General features: G+C 45.0%; 1 pseudogene; it reads left to right on the top strand.

Annotated features, from left to right (window-relative positions):
* Positions 1 to 3,662: 3,662 nt before the first annotated feature.
* LOC123359390 lies at positions 3,663 to 4,530 on the top strand (annotated as a pseudogene).
* Positions 4,531 to 20,024: the final 15,494 nt, after the last annotated feature.

Here is a 20,024-nt window from a genome sequence, read left to right as displayed (position 1 = left end):
ACTAGCACAGTTTACAGAATCCTCCATTTTATGGCAGAAGAAAGATCCTGGTGAATGCTTATCTACAGTAGACCTGATTACAGCCCCTCTTCCAAAATATATTCCTGAAGTATTGCCTGCACTTGCTCCTGGACTTTTTTGTTTTTGTTTTGTTTTTAGTTTGTGCGCATCTCATCTATGCCCCCATAAAGTCCAGAGACCTCCTCACCCTCCACCTCCTGGTGCTGACCAAAATGGCCAGTCTAGGAAAAATTGGTGGGGAAGGCTGGTTGTGATTGCGGGGCTTTTTTGGACTCAGTCAAGCGTGTATCCAGGCAGAATTCCTTTGGGTGATCTCCACTGACTCTCTTGACATCTTGGGGGGAAGTGGGCATTGTCTCTGGTTATCTGCTCCATGTTCCCTTTTGCATCCCTCATTTTAAATCTTTGTTCTCACTCCCATTCCCATCTTGCATTTTTGTTCCCCAAACTTAGTTGACTTGTGTGTGGGTTTTTTTGTGGCCCATCCCCTCTACTGATAGAGGGGCTGATGCTCTTTTTGTGGATGGAGCTTCTGAAGGCTCCAAGGATCAAGGAAGCTGCTGTTTCCCCTTCTCCCCAAGCAGGTGAGCAGGATGTAAGAAGGGAGAGGAGGCATGTGGGCTGGCATTTGGTTCTGCTCCTTCCCCTGCACCCCCCCATTCTCTCCCACAATGTCAGGTCATGCAATGGGGATGACATGGAAGGGGGAATAATCTGCCCTTGGTGAGCATCACTAGCACACTGCCACTCCCTGGGGCAATGGGAGAGCAAGAGAGGAAGAATGGTTTCTATATACCACTTCTTACACAGGACATTATGCACTGTAACTGCAAAATCAAGCCCTAAACATTAAAAGGAAAACAGGACTGTGAGCATAGCAGCATGGATTTATAAAGAATCAATCATATGAGGAAAATTTGATTGGTTTCTTTGATAGAATTACAAAATTAGTAGATGAAGAGAAAGTGAAAGATGTTATTTTTAGCTCTTATGAAAGAAATCTAAGGCTGTGTCCCATGAAATCTTACTCTCAGAATTAATTCAAATTGGCTTAGATAGGCACATAGTCACATGGGTGAAAAACTGGCTGAAGGATTGCAAATGGAAGACACTGATAAACAGGAATGTAGTGAACTCAATATAGGGTGGAGGATGTTTTGTTTTTTTAATGTGGTACTCCAGGATCAGTGCTAGATCAGTTCTAATTTAAAACCTAGGAAACCTCACATTAATGAACTTCGCTCTAGTAGTCATAGACCCTTCTACCCCTTTTTCCCCAGGCTATTCCCTCATCCTCAGCTCCCCTACACACTACCTCAGACTCATGTCTCCCTCTGCTCCTATCCCCTTTCCATTCAAGTCAGGCAATTCCCCCTCCACCACCATGTGGTACAGGTGTCAGCAAGAGGAGCACTGAAAGCATAGAAGAGACAGTCTCCTTCCTTTGTTCCAGTGCCTGCCACCACAGCAGAGCAATTCTAGGAAAAGTCTTGCATTTACTACAGCCCTAGGCTGGAGCATGTATAACACTGACAGACCCTGGTTGGCGGCAGGCAGGATCAAACCTGGAAGCTTAGTGCATGTGTCATAAATAAACAGATCAGGGTTAAGGTCTCTTTTACCTGTAAAGGGTTAACATGTAGTACCTGGTGACCACCTGACCAGAGGACCAATCAGAGACGAGATAATTTCAAATCTCTGTGGAGGGAAGCCTTTGTCTGTGTTCTTTGTGAGAGCTCTCTTTGGATCTAAGAGAGGTCAGTCATGTCTCCAAGTTCTCCTGGAGTAGTTTCTACTATTTAATAGTGAGTATTAATTAGAAAGGCGAATTAGTCTTATAATTTGATTTCTACATTTGCAATTGTGTGTTTGCTAAAGGAAATTCTTTATTCTTGTTTGCTGTTACTTTGCTTTTACTGAGAAAGAAAGGAGGGGGGATTCTCTCCAGAGATTGATAAATTTAGACCCTGTATGGTTCTATCTTGGATTACAGAGACAAGTTACTTTCTTTTTATTCTTTAATAAATTCTTTTCTTTTCTATTAAGGACTTGTTTGGTCTTTCCTTGGGTGGATTCTCAGGGAAGGAGAAGGGGGAGGTATCCCTCTGTAGTTAGATCCCGGTATCTCTCCTAGGAAAAGGGAGGGGGGAGGAAGCAGGGGGAATGGTTTATTTCTCCTGGGTGTAAGAACTCCATGGATTTGGGGCTCTTGGAATCCCCTAGGATTTTGGGGAAGGACTGTGTCTCAATCCACATATCTGATTGAGTGGTGGTAGCTTACTAGATCTAAACTAGGATTTTAGTTTAGAGGGAAACCAAGTCAGGTCCCCACATTGGAGCCCAACAGCTCCAAGTGGGGGTGAGACCTATGACAGCATGAGCCTCTACCGCAGAGGTGGGCCCCTGAGCTCCTGGCCAGGGAGGCTCACCCCCGGCCTCTCCCCTGCTGTTCCCCCTCACTGGGCCGCCGGGCAGCTCAGCACCGGCGCACACCCCTGCAGGGGGGGGGAGGGAGCAGGGGAGAGCAGGGAGGGAGGCTCATCTACAGCCTCAGGGGAGCAGGTGGCAGGAGTGGGGGGAGGACTGAGGAGGAGCACCGGGCGGCCGCGCAGCCAGATGGAGAGAAGCGGCGCTTTGAAGGTGAAACCGCTGCTTCTCTCCAGCTGCGCAGCTGCCCCTGCACCTCCTGAGTTCTCCGCCCATGTTCACAGGACCACATTCCGAAAGGGGCTGGGGGGGTTGGATGGGGGTGGGGTCCTGGGGGATGAGTAGGGGCGGGAGGTCCCAGGAGGGGGCGGTCCAGCGGACAAGGAGGGGGGGTTGGATGAATCAGGGGCTCTGAGGGGGGCAGTCAGGGGGCGGGAAGTAGGAGGGGGCAGATAGGGGGCGTGGGGACAGGCTGTTTGGGGAGGGACAGCCTTCCCTAGCTGGCCCTCCATACCGTTTTGCAACCCTGATGTGGCCCTCGGGCCAAAAAGTTTGCCCATCCCTGCTCTACCACATGAGCTAAAAGCCAACTGGCTGTTAGCTAAGGCTGTAGAGCAGACTCATTTTTTATCTCTCTTGCTAAGTGGTCTTGGTGCCACTAGATGGGACAGAACACCACACCCAGGAAGTGTGTGGATTACACATGTATTGTGGCATTAATGCATGTGAAGTCTGGCCTGAGCATAGGAGATGTTAGGGGAATGGTGGTGCATGCAGGGCTGGCTCCAGGTTTTTTGCCGCCCAAGCAAAAAAAAAAAAGTCGAAGCAAAAATAATAATAAAAAAAGCTGGAGTGCCGCCACCGAAGCAAAAAAAAAAAAAAAAAAAGGACTGGAGTGCCGCCCCTTAAAAAGTGCCACGTGCCGCCGCAAGAACATGCTGGTGCGTAGAGCCGGCCCTAGGTGCATGCTCAGTACAGAGTGAATCTTTGAAGAATAATACTGCAATCCTCTAACAAACCTCTACTGAGCAGCTATGAACCAATTTTTCAGAGTTCATAACATGGCCACATTTGAGTGGATGTTCACAGGAACAGCAAAAAGCACATCCCTGACACCAAATTTCAATTGTCTGCTCCAAAACATGGAGTTGCTAGAGCACCTCACTATAAGAATATAACATAGGCAAAAGAAGAGTTTTGTGTAGCTCAAAAGCATGTCTCTTTCACCAACAGAAGCTCATCCAATAACTGATATTACATCACCCACCTTCTCTCCAAAACAAAAACAGTAAGTCTAATACTCTGATATTTAAGTGTTGATGCAGCATATATTTATGGCCTTTTTGTGCTCATTGAAGCCTCAGTTGTCTTCAGATCCACTTACATGGAAAACTGCCAACACATTTTGTATGAGAGTCCTGGAAACAATATATAGAACCACAAATTTAACTTCTAAAATGTAAGCATTTGCTTTCTAAGTATTAACGGTATTATGGAATAACACACAATTTACATAGTCAATGTCATATCTGTCTTTACAGGGGTACCAAAATCCAATCTTCTACACACAAGATCATTAAGGGGGCACAGAGACTGCTTTGAAAAATTCCATTTAATAGCAAATCAGGACTGCCCTCGGTCAAAACTCTCCAAAAGTACCTATGCAGAAGTAAAAAGTATCTTGAGCAAAAAAATTAACAGGATTATACAGTATGCACAAAACAAAGATTTGGATTCTGATTCAGACAGCAGAAAAACTTCTCAACACCAGCTTTTTAACTTCAGACATCAGACAGACAGAAAACTGCTTCACAATTTGACTCCCAAGTACCCAGGTACTCTGCAAAATGGATAGATGGAAGTTCTGGGAGTATCTCAAAGTGTTCACAAAGTATTTTGGAACAAAAAGAATCTACTGATTTCAGACTTGATATGTTGCAAGAAAGAGGAGCTACATTCTGTTGCAAGAGTGTTTTATGGTCTAGTTGCAATCAAGCACCGAAGACAGAAAAAGCTAAAAGTGATTCAGATGCCAATGCCCAAAGACAACATCCCCGATACAGCAGGGACGAATGTAAGTAGAGGGGGAATTAGGTGGGTACACTTCTACTTCTCACTATGGTCTGTATATTCTATAAAACTATCTGTAGTCTCTTAACAGTTACGTTCTCCCACATACCAGCTATAAGTGTCTAACCTACTAAAACAGTTATTTTATGTCTATAAAAACTAGCTTTCAGGAGTCTACACAACCAAGTGAATCTTTGTGATGTGTTCACTTTATATTTCCATGCTAGTCTTAACCCAACCATCACATATCATGTGTCTCCTAAACTCATGTGAGGAGAGTTTTGCTTATCCTTCATGTTTCAGACATGACAATGACGCACAATCCTGCCAGTGGAGGTTATTAGCAGATTACTGACAGTGACTTTTTCTCATTATTGTTCCTAAAATATGTAATTCAGAGACCAAACTGCCTTGAATGGTAGAATGAATTTGTGGAAACGAGTGAAAACTTTACATAGAAATCAAAATAATGTGCAAAGTAAAATAGTTGAGATTACACTCTAAGTATCCCAAAGTACTTAATTATGTACTGGTAACGACTATAGGTATATACAGAAGCCCTTATGCACTAAAGCTTTCAAACACCCTTGGACTTTGGAACCGGTCTTATTCAAAGGCATATTGACTAGGAGAGTGAAGTTAACTCCCAGCATAAGATCTATACTCTCATATGCATGGGAAGTAATCTGCTTGTGTGAATTTACCTTCTATATAGCCGTTTTTCTCAAACTGGGGTCGTCCGCTGCAGGCCAATGGGGGCTGCTGGAAGCTGCGCCAGTAAGTCCCTCAGCCCATGCCGCTTCCAGCAGCCCCCATTGGCCTGGAGCAGTGAACTGCAGCTCCCACTGGCCGCGATCGGCCGGACCTGCCGACAGGGCATGTAAACAAACCGGCCCAGCCCACCAGGGGCTTTCCCTACACATGCGGTGACCCCAGTTTGAGAAACACTGCTATGTAGTATAACACTACACTATGGCCAGTAGTGGAAAAGAGTATTTTATTGGGGAAGGAAGGCCCTTTATTTAAAAGGGGTCTCTGACTAAAGCCTTTTAATCAACTGCAGTATAATTCTTGTCATTCTTGTAGTGTAGAGAAATGCTAATTTGTGCTTCTGATTGATCTAGTCAAATCAGAGGTGAACAGCAAGAACTCTATGGCTGTAGTATTCTGGTCGAGTGATACATACACAGTGTGACCACACAATATAATATGAATGCCTCAGGTTTTCTCTCTTGATGGTGCTCATATACTATGCAATATCAGCAGATGATATAATTCAGGTGCCTAAATAAGGTTGTTAATGTTGGCATATTGCTCAGTATCACTTCAGGTTTGTGTAACTATATAGAAATCTTCCATTGCATTGATGTGGAAGAAACCTGAGCATTCTCACTTTCTAGCAGAATAGGGCTTTTTGAACGGCTGCTTATAGGACAGGGAGAGAAATGATGAGTCCAGAATGGTCAGGTGAAAGCTTTGTGCAGCTTTAAGTTAATGCTTATAGCTCGGGTGCTGTGTTTGTCACGTAGATCATGGAAGTAATGGATTCTGTGACTTCTGCAGTGGCCAGTGTGGGTGACCTCACTCCTTGCCATAGGGTGTTGTGAAGGCCAGTACTATAATGGGGTTCAAAAGGGAGCTAAATAGATTCATGGAGGATAGGTCCATCAATGGCTATTAGCCAGGATGGGCAGGAATGGTAAAGCCCGATGCCAGCTCTGTCCACATATCCATTCAAGTGACACCATCACAGGACCTAATCCCATCAGACACACCATCAGGGGCTCGTACACCTGCACATCTACCAATGTGATATATGCCATCATGTGCCAGCAATGCCCCTCTGCCATGTACATTGGCCAAACTGGACAGTCTCTACGCAAAAGAATAAATGGACACAAATCTGACATCAGGAATCATAACATTCAAAAACCAGTGGGAGAACACTTCAACCTTTATAACCACTCAGTGACAGACTTGAAGGTGGCAATTTTGCAACAAAAAAACTTTAAAAACAGACTCCAAAGAGAGACTGCTGAACTTGAATTAATATGCAAACTAGATACCATTAACTGTGGTCTAAATAAAGACTGGGAATGGTTGGGTCATTACACCAATTGAATCTATTTCCCTATGTTAAGTTCTCCTCACACCTTCTATGGGCCATCTTAATTATCACTTCAAAAAGTTTTTTTTCCTCCTGCTAACGATAGCTCATCTCAATTGATTAGACTCTGCCTGTTGGTATGCATACTTCCACCTTTTCATGTTCTCTGTATGTATAAATATCTCCTGTCTGTGTGTTCCATTCTATGCATCCGAAGAAGTGAGCTTTAGCTCACGAAAGCTCATGCTAAAATAAATTTGTTAGTCTTTAAGGTGCCACAAGTACTCCTGTTTTTTTTTATGATAACCGTCTGTTCATTCCCTTTGGGGCACCTGCCATTGGCCACTGTCAAAGGACAGGATACTGGGCTTGATGGACCTTTGGTCTGACCCAGTATGGACGTTCTTATGACTAAATAAGTCATGGATAGGTCACCAGCTATGAATTTTTGTTTGTTGCTTGTGACCTGTCCATGACTTTTATTAAAAATATCCACGACTAAATCATAGCCTTACTTATGATGAATGTAGGTCATTGCTGCCATCTAACACTTGTTACTGCTAATTGTCCTTTCCACATCCATTTAAACAATCTGAAGTGTCTGAAAGTATGCTTGGGAATGAACTGAAGAAAATGCCCTTTGAAAAATGGAATTTTGCTTCCTAAAAATGAGTCTTATTTTTCACTGACTCTGTGATCTAATCAGGATTGATTTTTTTTTCCCATGTCACTTGAATTCTAAAATTAAGATGTATGGAGAATTGTTCCTGTCTATGCTGCCATAGGTGACTATGCTGACCCTGAAGGCAGTATAAGCATAGGAAAACAAAAGAAAGGAAGGGATAGTTGAGGCCCCTAATGCATGGAAGGCTGGATATAGAGCCCTCTGATATCTGTTGATGCTGCTGCTTCAGCCTAAGTAGAACATATTTGGGGGCGGATTCACTGGGAAGCAGTACAAGGCATGATTTTCCCAGTCAGAGTACTGCTACCATTGAGAACAAGGCGCAGTATTTGGTCCGTGAGATAATTTGGAGGTTCTGCCTGTACCACTTCTGAATTGCAGATTTTATGAAATTGCAGCATGAGATTAATGTCATGGTAAAAGTGTGTGTGTGTACACCTATCTTCATCATGGGTTAACATGAGGGGAAGCTGTTACAGGGTGAACAAGAGGATGGATCCTGCTTGCCTGATGCAACACAGTTGATTACCCTTCCTGTCCCTTCCCCCAATGGAAGAGTGAGCCAGAGAGGGACATTGCACTTGGGACATTCTGGTGTTTTCTGAGTGATCTGTATTCCTTGCTTTCTCTCTTCAGGAAAGAGCAGTGATGCTAGAATCAGTGCAAGCCTGTCTACTAGTATGTGTTAAGCTTTCATAATCACCACATTGCCCCTGAGAGAGTTGAACTGTAAACCAGAAACTTCACACCTTTTGCGTGGGTTGTGGGATGGGGCATATCTAAACAACAGAATCTGAAGCGTCAGTACTATGCCCAGAGGGACTAGGCAGCTGGATAGCAGGTTCCAACACTCAAAGTAGGTACCAAGTTCGTCTATGTCCTGAGAGGGTGCCTCCAGACCCTGAGATTGGGGCAGTGGCTGGATTCTGTTCCAGCTTTGGGAGCTGGAAACACCGCCAGATTCCAAAGTGTCAGAAGTTTGGATTGCCCGTTAGCTGGAAGGGGATGCTCGCTAGGATCTGATATACTGACTGCCCTTGTGAGGACTAATGAAATAGTGGGGAAGGTTTTTGGCTCTTGGGAAGGTGTAGTGAAAGAAGAGATTAGCTAAGTGTGTGGAAGAGAACTGAAGAAACAAAAGGGAGAGGACAGAGGTAGAATTCAAAATGGAAGGAGGGGACACAGATAAGGGCTTGGCTACACTTGCAAGTTGCAGCGCTGGTAGAGGCTTTCCAGCGCTGCAATTAGTAACCGTCCACACCTGCAAGGCACATCCAGCGCTGCAACTCCCTGGCTGCAGCGCTGGCTGTACACCTGGTCAGGTTAGGGTGTAGCGATTGCAGCGCTGGTGATCCAGCGCTGCTCATCAAGTGTGGACACACACCAGCGCTTTTATTGGCCTCCAGGGAATAAGGAGATATCCCAGAATGCTTTTAACTAAATTACTCTCTTTGTTTTGTTATGCAGCCTCTCTTTGTTTTGTTGTGAACTCCGATCGGAGCTCCATTGAACTGCTTATCTAAAAAAACAAACACTGATCACAGCAAACAGGAGCTATCTGTACCTGGCTGTGAACGATCAAATGAGAGGCAGGGAGTGAATGTTTGCTTGACAGAGAAACAGCGTTGGATGCAGGCTGTTTGCAATTAAGACTAAGGGTTCGCGAACATTTTGTGATTTTTCAATCCAGGAAGCTAACACACAGTGTTGGCTCCAAAAATCCACTCTCTCTATCTTCCCCGCTCCCTGTCACAGTACACCACCCTCCACCCCCCCTCTTTTGAAAAGCACGTTGTTGCCACTTGAATGCTGGGATAGCTGCCCATAATGCAGCACTCCCAACAGCGCTGTAAATGCTGCAAATGTGGCCACACACCAGCGCTGGTAGCTGTGAGTGTGGCCACACACCAGCGCTGCTCCTACACAGCTGCATGACCAGCACTGTAACTCCCAGTGCTGCAACTTTCAGGTGTAGCCAAGCCCTAATTAAGTGTCTTCATATCAAGGTCTGGCTGTAAGGAGAGATGGTATCTGTTTCTTTGGGCTACTGCTCTCCAAGAAATCCAAACAAAACCTTCCCCTTAAAACTGAAAGTATTCTTCACAGTATTAAATATGAATAAATTAAGCACCATGCTCATGAAGTTCTGAATTTCAGACATGGATTCCAGTATATAATCCTAACTGTTGCAGTGTGTCATATTGCTGATATCTAATGAAGCAACAAATCTCAAAGCAGGCAATAATCGATTTGACCTACCTGTTTTTTGGAATCCTGATTCACTTAATACCAAATTGACAATTTACAGCAAATAAGGAATTATGTAAAGTTTGACCTGGCCTGTGTGTGGGTTAGTCTGGCTGAAGTTAGTCATCCTGAGACTTACATGTCTGACCTCTTACTGCTGAAACAAAACCAAAGGTATGAAGCAGTTCTTGTGTTACAAATAGCTTACTTCCTGATGGCTCTGTGTAGCAGGAGGCTTAAAAGGGCTTTAAACTGTAAGAAAAATTAATAGTAAAAGATCTAATGTTCCATTTGCAACAAAATTTCCATACTCAAAATGTACTGTTGGTTTGTAAGTCACCAGTTGATTTGAGGTTGCATGTTGATTGTGTCACTTTAGTAGATATTAACGTAATTAAATCTAAACATTTTGTTAAGAAAAAAAAATGCTGTCTGTCAAAATTGAAGTATGCTGTTCTCAGAGCGTCACCTGCCCTTATAGTAGCAATATAGCTCAGTCTGTCAGCACTCCTACTACAGATTTCTTTTTTTGTGGATTTATAAATGCTGGTTGCTTGGCCAGTATGTTTGTTTTGACTATTATTTCAGATATGGATTACATTAGAATACTGTCACTCTCAACTAACTTTTCTCCTAGTTTTTTCTGCAGTATGATATGTTTGTTATGGGCATTACTGGGCTGTTACAGACGGGGCTCAAATGACTATTATAATGAAATCTGTGTAAATATACAAGAATAAAAATTGCAAGATGTCACTCATGCATCTCAGGTTGTAGAAAAATGACGATGCTTCATCTGCAATAGCATATGATCATATCATTAAAGGCAATGTCCTCAGTTCATAGACACACAGGGGAAGAGTTAGTGTAGTGTATGATCTTAACTTTTACATTTGCTAACGTTTGAGTGTTTAACCATGCAGCCTTAAAGCTCTTGTACCATTTTTTTTAACAAAAGGTTTAAAAGGAATAATAGTTCATTATTGCTGTTATTTTAAAAGGTGGGGTGGAATGCTGGAAGGAAGGTCCAAGGAAACAGATTAGTGAGCAGAGGCAGGTGGTGCTATAAAGGTACATGATAAGTTTTGGAGCCATCTGCTACATTTGTATTGGTTATGGACTCTGTAATTTAACACATGGCTCTTACCAACACATTTGCGTGAGTGGAGGTGTGTGCGCCTATATATTAACAACGTGAGATACATGTGCAAGCATGCTTGAAAATACAGTAAGTTGGTGAAGATCTTTCTAACCTCTCTTTATTAAATGACGTACTCTATTGGAAAATATTTCAATACTTGCCACTCTCCTCCCTTTTTTGGCCAAATGTTTGGAGGAGGGCAGGAGAGACCTTAGACACAAGACTAACACCCAGTTCAATGTTTTTGATGCCTTAAAGGGCCTGGGGAAGGGGAAGGGGGAGGGGGAGGGTGCCCCAAATTAGAGCATATAGAGCCAGTATTTCTAATGATTCTTGGTATTGCTGTCTTTCCCAGAGCACAACTAATATGCGATTGTCACCTAAAAGGATATGTAGTCAAAGCAAATTCATGTTACAAAGCACTAAATAGTGTATTATATTGGCAGTGGCTAAACTGGAATTTCAACGGACCAGGAGTTGATGCAATTTGCCAAACTTCTACTTTTAGTAACTCTTGCTTGGTACAAATTCCTGTGCAGAATAGCACTCCCTGTAATGATTTCACTTGAAAATGTTTCTCCAGCTCTCTGCGGCAGCACAAAAATGAGTAAACTGTAAAGGCAAATACCAGCTTATAAAATAAGACTGTTTCTTAATCCTCCTTCTAAGGAAAGAAGAAATTATTGGGGAAGAGTGTCAATTTTCCCACCTTTCATGCTAACCTGTTCAGGCTAAAAAAAATAAGTCTAGCACGGACCATCAGCTTTTCACTAAAAGTCAGTGTTAGCGTTTCTTCCCTAGCAGTTTATGGGACTCCAGTAGCTATTTTAATTAGAATTCAAATTCCAATATGTTCACACTTTGAAATGAAAATAGCATGGAGTGCAATTGACTGTGTTTATAGCTGTGCAGCGACTCTGCAATAAAACACACAAAGCTTCCTTGTCAAGATGGTTTCAGAGACTAATACTGAGCACATCTTTCCTTAGGCTTCAATCCAGCAAAACAGTCAAGCCTGTGAGCAACTTTAAGCACATGAGCAGCCCCATTGCTTAAAGTTCTGCAGGTGGTTAAGCGCTTCACTGATGGGCCTTAGGAATGATGGCGGTAATTTCCAAGTCTTTTTCAATGGGGGAAAGCAGTGTAAATTTGAATTAGTACTTAACCTTGGAACGTGCAAAATCCCCAGGGTTAGAGGAATTTGGTAATAGCCCTACCAATGTTGTTGGATCTGCAGGTCCGAATCCTCCCAATGGCATCTGGGAAATGCCCTAATATAAGCAAAGACTGACCATTTCATCGGTTTAATGATAACCACGTCAACTAACAGGAGATGGCTGTGGCTGAGCCTTCCCAGTAGCTGCTGCAGCCATCAACAAAATTCCTGCTTGGCCTGCTGGAGCAGAGATTCTATCCTGATCCTCAACAGCTAAGAATATTCCTGGCTTGTCAGTTTCCACTGTTCTAGGCTGCTGACAGTGTCAGCCCTAAGAGTAATGGACAAGCTCTGTGAAAGTCACATGCCCGCAGCTATTTGAAAAGCAAAGGCTTTAAAATAGCTGAGCAGTCATACTGCAGAATCAAAGCTGCACATGAGCATGTGACAACATGTGATCAACCAGCAGTTCAAGCTCAGCCCAAATGGTATAGGGGCCACTTATTTTATAAGTGACATCAAAAGATGCTTTTGCATTTCTATAGAGACTGTGTTACTGGGGAGTCAGAGTGGAGCTGGTCAAAAACATTTTTAAAAAAAGCACATGTGAATGTGTGTGTGTAAAATGTTCCTGTTTTTTGGACCAATTCTGAGTGCTGGAACTTGAGACTGTCTCCTAGTGCATAATTCTGATTCCTATTGTGTAACCAAAACCAGAGAGAAAGGGCAACTACAATTCTGCAGGTGCTGAGCTGCCACATGCAGTAGTAACAGCTGGAAAAAAGAGGCTTCAGCTACAGTCCAATAGAGCGCTCTCTGCCTTTAACAGTTAGGCTTTGTCTTCAATGCACAAACAGTGTGTTTTTACCCCAAGACAGCTATTTTGATGTGAAATCCTAATGGAGACAAGGCACTTTAGAGGTTTTAACTTGAGGTAGCTTGTCACAGTCAACCTAAAGTGAGGGGATTAGCGTTGTCCTCTCCTAGCTACACATCGAGGAAAGAATTACTGTCCCTTGTCTCCACTAAGATTTTAAATGGAGATAACAAGGTGTGTTTTTACATTGCTATAGCTGTGCAGTGAAGACATAGCCTTAAGTTGAAATAACTCGGCACAGAAAGAGAACTTGCCCAATACCAGACAACAATTGTTTCAAAATTAAACACAAAGACATACATTTCCTTCCAGTGACAGCCATATACACAGAGAATTTCATTGCCTTTAAGTGTTGTCTCTAATAATGTTAGCTGCATTTTGAAGGATTTACTCATGGGGAAGGCTGGAGACATGAATCACAATGTATAAGGATGTGTTTTTCTGTAAAATGAGAGCCACACAATAACTCTCAGAATTTGAGATCTCAAATATGCAACAATTGAGCACTTCAAAAGAAACAGCTGAATCACTTAAGATTTTCCATGGAGACTCTGCACAAATCCGTACTATTGTCCCTGTTGTTCATGGCCAATTCTTTTTGCCTTCATTATGACAAATACTCAAAGCAATTTGGTTTTTGTGTGAGACCTGGGAATATATTTTTGTACAGTTAAACCCTGTTATCTCGACGGCCTAGGGGTTTGCCAAAAGCCATCGAGATAACCAATGATCGAGATAAACCCCTATCCACCCCCCCACCCCCTCCCTGCCCCCTTACCGCGCTGCCTGCACGTGGCTGGATCCGGCAAAGCGGAGCCGGGCGGACGGACGGACGGACGGACGGGCGGGCGGGGAAGCGGAGCCGGCGGGCGGGCGGCAGGCGAAGCCGGGACCAGGTATGTGGGGCGGGGACGGGCAGGGACCAGGTATGCGGGCCGGGCGGGCGGGCGGGGACAGGCAGGGACCGGGTATGCGGGGGCGGGGACCGGCGGGCGGGCGGCAGGAGAAGCCGGGACCAGGTATGTGGGGCGGGGACGGGCAGGGACCAGGTATGCGGGCCGGGCGGGCGGGCGGGGACGGGCAGGGACCAGGTATGCGGGGGCGGGGAAGCGGGGACCGGCGGGCACGGAACAGGACACGGCGGGCGGGCGGCAAGAGAAGCCGGGACCAGGTATGTGGGGCGGGGACGGGCGGGGACGGGCAGGGACCAGGTATGCGGGCCGGGCGGGCGGGCGGGCGGGGACAGGCAGGGACCGGGTATGCGGGGGCGGGGACCGGCGGGCGGGGAAGCGGAGCCGGCGGGCGGGCGGCAGGAGAAGCCGGGACCAGGTATGTGGGGCGGGGACAGGCAGGGACCGGGTATGCGGGGGCGGGGAAGCGGGGACCGGCGGGCGGGGAAGCGGAGCCGGCGGGCGGGCGGCAGGAGAAGCCGGGACCAGGTATGTGGGGCGGGGACGGGCAGGGACCAGGTATGCGGGGCCAGGCGGGCGGGGACAGGCAGGGACCGGGTATACGGGGGCGGGCGGGGAAGCGGAGCCGGGCGGACGGCCGGGCGGCGAAGCGGGGAACCGCGGGGCTGGAGAGCCGGGGAGCCGGCGGCTGGGGACACGGTGGGTCGGGGACGCGGGGAGCCGGGCGGCTGGGGACGCGGGAAGCGGGCGGCTGGGGAACCGCGCGGCTGGAGAGCCGGGGAGCCGGCGGCTGGGGACGCGGGAAGCGGGCGGCTGGGGAACCGCGCGGCTGGAGAGCCGGGGAGCCGGCGGCTGGGGACACGGTGGGTCGGGGACGGGCTCGAGATATTAGGGTTCGGCAAATCGACATAACGGATGAGAAACTCATAAGCCAAAGAGGGAGTCTGGCGGTTCCACTTGTAAACCGTCGACTTAACAGGATTGGCAAGTTAACCGAGGTCGACATAAATGGGTTCGACTGTACTTCTTAAAATAATGAACAAATCAAAGTTAAAAAGATGTTGCGTTTTGGACTATGGTTTATGCAAAGGCACTCACTCCAAAGGAAAAGAATATCAAATTCAGATCACTGGTAAATCACCATCAATAAAAGAATCTTGTAGCAGAATTTCTACTTTCTTGTTGAACAAAAGGACATTCAGCTACATCCATGTAGGTAACTGGAATTGTGTTAGATCAGAACAGTGTGTGGGATTTTTCAAAGTGCCAAAGTAACTTAGGAGCACAGCTCCCACTGAAAGTCACATACATGTTAGTTACTTAGATGTTTGTGGAAATCCCATCCATCATCAATACCAGTACTGTGATGGTATGTCTTAACAGTTGCACCGTAAGAGTGGTAGCCAGAAATCTTGGGTTCTGCTTCTGCCCTGAAATCAGTTTTGCCTCTGTATAGTACATATATCATATTTAGCTGCTTAACTTTAGTTACTCAGGTTTCAAAATGTTAGCTACAATTTGTGCTTCTTGGTATAAACAATGCATGCCTACTGGTTCATCATGTTCTAACCTAATTTATTTTTGTTTCCTTTGTTCTTATAATCTATACAGTAATTTTCTTCAAAACAGAACTCACAACTCTTCATGCTTTGTATTACATGATTTTTCTCTTGCTGCCATAAGGCACAGGAGATACAAAACTTCTGCTTATCTCATTAAGAAAAAAAGTATTTTAAACTCACTAATAGTTAACATTTGGATGCAAATAGAATAAAGTTTTCTGTGTATGGACATCAACCATACATTAATTGCATTCACCAGCCTAAGTTGCTTTTTGAAAATGTTTCAGTAGTGGCACGGGCTGGTAACAACAAGGAATTCACAGTTCATACTCATCTTTAACAAGACCTTATCAGGCCCTGTTAAGGAACAGTTGTGGGAGTGTTTCATTGTGCCTTAATACTGAAGGTCAGTTCTTGTTTTTATCTGCTCAACTTTAGTATTCTTTAATTTGTTATTATGGAGGCAAATCCTATTAACTTTAGAGTTAAATTGTAAAACAGCGATTGTAGTTCTGTTTTATGTGCAAATCCAGCTCTTGTCTGATTTGAAAACAGAGGGGACAGCTTCCATTTGTGGATCTAGCCCAAAGAAGCCAAGTGGAGAGAAAAGTGGGACTGGATCCTGAGGGTGGGGGGATGGGAGAGGAAAACTGGGACTGGCTGGGCAAAGTGACTGGGAGCTGGGAAGGGAAACAGCAGGGATTGAGACTGGATAAGGAGCCAGAGGTAGAGATTTGGACTGGCTGGGTAAGGAGACTGGGACTAAGAACCAGCAGGGTGGGAGAAAGAGGTGTGGGGTGTGCAAGTGGGAAAACTAGGAATGGCTGGGCAAAGAGACTGGAACAAGAAGCCATGAAGGGAGGGGGCACAGATTGGATGAGAAGTTCAGGGAGGGCTTCGGAGGCTAGGAGCTAATGTGCATGGAAAATGGGAGTGGACAGGAGGGAACTGGAGGCCAGGGTGGGATAGAAAGACAAATCAGAAGAGAAGCCAGAAGGGGAAACTGAGAATGGCTAGGCAAAGAGACTGGGACTGGAATGAGAAGCCTGCAGAGTGCAGACTAGACTGGCTGGGTGAGGAGAATGGGGCTGGGATGAGGAAGTGGAGTGGAGAAGAGACATGACTGGGACAAAGACAGGTTTGAGGGGATGGGAATAAAGGCATCGAGCTTAAGGGGAATAAAGGAAATTCTGTGCCAACTGGAGCATACTCCCCTCCAGAATGGAATCAGAGTCTCACCATTCCTCTGCTGTCAGCATGGATCTGTGAAACCCTCTGGCCAGAGTCCAATCCCCTTCTAGTGTTGGTCCACATAGAGAATGACAACCTGCTACTGCTATCAGTTACTCTGTTAGCTCAAGTGGCAGAGATCTATGTGCTTAGGGTTCCAGCCCTGCTGCTGACCCATGTGGGTATCAGTATTTTGGTGTTTTAAGGACTGTGTTGGAATTGCAAGCTATCACTTTAAGGGAGAAAGTCGGGGGGGGGGCGGGCTAAGGTGTTGTTCCTAGTCCTGCTTACAAGGTAGGTGGCTCTGTAGTGAAGCATCTGAGATTAACAATCAGGTGGGGTGAGTTGTGCCACTGTTTTAGGTAGCAACCTGCTTTGTCTCTCTCTGTTTTTGAGTCCTTGAGTATTATTGATCTGAATTCCAAAAAATAAAGTAGAATTATGCTGCAACCTTCCAGCAAGAATACTTGTGTTTTTAATCTAATTTCTTTTTATGTTAGTTGTGAACATAACAAATATGATGCCACATTATGGAATTCCTAGGCTTTTTTTAAAACTTAGTAAATTACACACACACACCCCATTATTAAGGTTGCAAAGTCAAGCACTCAAAAGATAGGAAATGCCAGCATTAAGGTAACCTATGCTGGCATAGGAGGGAGGGATAGCTTAGTGGTAGGAGGGAGGGACAGCTCAGTGGTTTGAGCATTGGCTTGCTAAACCCAGGGTTGTGAGTTCAATCCTTGAGGAGACCACTTAGGGATCTGGGGCAAAAATTGGTCCTGCTAGTGAAGGCAGGGGGCTGGACTTGATGACCTTTCAAGGTCCCTTCCAGTTCTAGGAGATGGGTATATCTCCAATTATTACCTATTACCTTAAGCTTTATCCAGCCCCCTTGTGCATATGCAATACAATCTTTAATTATATGATCACATACTGTTTTTTCTTCCACTGAACTACCTGCAGTATTCAAAGTACAGGATGGTCCTGTTCTGGAGATGCATCAGGCCTGAATAGTGAAGGAGGCTGTTGTTTGTAGGACTCGGGCCTCATTTGCTGAAAAAGTTGGAAGGCCTACAGTGAATGAGGTAGGGAATTGAGGGAAGAGAAAGGACAGCCTCCTGGTTAAGGCAGTTGAAGGCTACCCTGGAGAGCTGGATTCTATCCATGCCTCTGCCACAGAGCTCCTATCTGATGCTGGGCAAGTCATTTAAACCAGATTTTTCCCACAGTTGATCACTAATTTTGTGTTCCTCAGTTTCTGGGTGTCTAACTTGAGACCCAGGGTCCGATTTGCAGAAGTGCTGAGCACTCACAGCTGCAACTAGAGTCAGTGGGAACTGTGCTTTGAGCATTTCAAGTGGTATATAGTGAGGAGATTAATATGTATGTCTTCAGAGAAGGATTTTACTAGCATGCAGTAAATAAGGCCTAAGCATCAAAAACTGTGCTTTGACTATTTAAAAGTAGTATATAATGCTAGGTTCTCTGAAAAAACAGGTCAAAGACATCTCAAATTAGTGGATACCTTAGACCTTAAACTCTCTGCCTCAGGTCCCCAGGTATAAAATGGAGATAACACCTCATCTCACAGGGGTGTTATGAAAATAAATTCATTAATATTTGTGCAGCACTCAGATACTAAAGTGAAGAGCACCCTACAGGAGCCCATGAAGACATGAATAATTCTGTCATCAGAGCAGGGTTTGAATAGAGTGCAGTAAATTAATTAATTGAACAAAGAGGAGAAAAATATTGAATAGCTACTCATTATGTGAGCACCCTTCATTCTTGTGCTCTTCATGAAGCAGGAATCCTATGGAAAAAATAACAGGTGATCATGTAATTACAGACCGTGTCTTAAGGCATACGCCCAAGGGAGCTGAATTATGGTGAAGGCAACCTTAATTTGGGCATTTCCTAACTTTTGAGGACTTGACTTTACAACCTTAATGTAGCTTTTTTGTGTGTAGTATGTTGTTATGTCTCATAGATAGGGCATCTTTAATATTTTGCACTTAAACAGAAAAAAGAACGTACCTCCCCTAATTCATCCCACTCTTATCTCTGCTAAGGGAATGCTGATAGAACTGGCCAGAATAATCATCTGCTTCGATTATCTGATGCTCCCAGTCCGGTACCTCTACCTAAGCTGTAGGTAAAATGGTGGGGGGCATCGCGGAGTTGTCATGGCTCCCTGATTCTCAGGGCCAACCTGCAACAGCCTAGGGGCCACTCTTACCTAGACCATGGGACCACACAACAGCTTGGTCATTTCTGGAATGCACTGAGCTCAGGCTTTAACCCCAAAGCACTTCTCCCTATCCAACAATGCCCTCTAAGCAGAAGGCAGCAGGGGTGGCGGTGGCAGTGACTACATTCCTTGGGACACCCTCCCACTATGGGAAGACACAGATAGGATCATGTGGGAGATTCCTGCTCCTTTTGTACCATATCCAGGGAGTCCACAGCTGACTAGTTTCACGGGCTTTAGCCAGTACCCTTCTGCACCACTGGAGCAATACAAAGCGGTCAGAGCAGGGCTAAGACCCTGACCTGATGTTTGGGTTCTGCTCCCAGATCTGTTACTGACTTCCAGCATGACCTGATGCAAGCCACTTCCCAATGCTCTCTCTATGCTTGTTTCCTCATCTGAAAATTGGAAATAATAAGCAGTTTTATTGTCAGGCTTAATCCATCAATGGTTTTGAAGTGCTTTGAGATCCTCCGAGGGTGGGTACTATGGAAGTATAAAATAGTATCATTACCTTTTATTCCTAAAGAGGATTAACCCAAAAATGTGGTCACTGAAAAGGCCTGCAGGGTGAAATTTCTCATTTCCTGATTATGAAGTTGGAGTACAATGCTAGGTACTTGAACAAAAGAAGCTCCCTGCAGTTTACCTCCATACATTCTGAAATAGCTGGGATCTAATAGCAATATTGTCCGATGTCTATAGTTCAAAACAATCTCTTTAGTCAACAATGGAGAGCAAGCTCTGTGCCTGGTCACACATAGCAGGATGAATGTTCACAGCATTAAGAAAAGACACGTGTCCACTTCTGCTGATCTGTGCTTTGAAGTCTCTTTCCCCTTTCCTCAAGCTCCAGACACTGTAAAGACTTAACTCAGACACATCTTTCCCCCAGAATTAGATTCCAGCTAAACATTTTGCAAACAACAAACTTTACACCACTCCTATCCTGAGCTGCCTTTCTTCGAATCCAAACTCCCTTTTTATCCTATGGGAGACTGTGGACTAACACCACTGAAATGGGAAGCCCTGTCTTAAAATGTTAGTAAAAGAGAAATAAAACCAACATTTTCAAGGCAATTACTTTAAACCTGCAATTTCCAGTTTAATCCCCCAAAGCTGTCATTGGGGTGTGCTGGAGGAGGGCAGCATAGCTGCTCTACTGCATCATTTTCTTCCCCATCCCTTGCTGACATTATAGTGAAACAATGGCTTAGTGCTGTGCCAGGGAGAGTCAAAATAGATGAAGGCAGATCTAAGCATCAGGAAATGAAAGCGTAGTTGAAAAGACATCCTTAGATTTGGAGCCTTCATGTGCATTTGGGACCTGATCCTC

Source organism: Mauremys mutica, unplaced genomic scaffold (assembly GCF_020497125.1).
Source record: "Mauremys mutica isolate MM-2020 ecotype Southern unplaced genomic scaffold, ASM2049712v1 Super-Scaffold_100113, whole genome shotgun sequence".
Classification (NCBI taxonomy): Eukaryota; Metazoa; Chordata; order Testudines; family Geoemydidae; genus Mauremys; species Mauremys mutica.
This window is presented reverse-complemented; position numbering and strand designations above follow the sequence as displayed.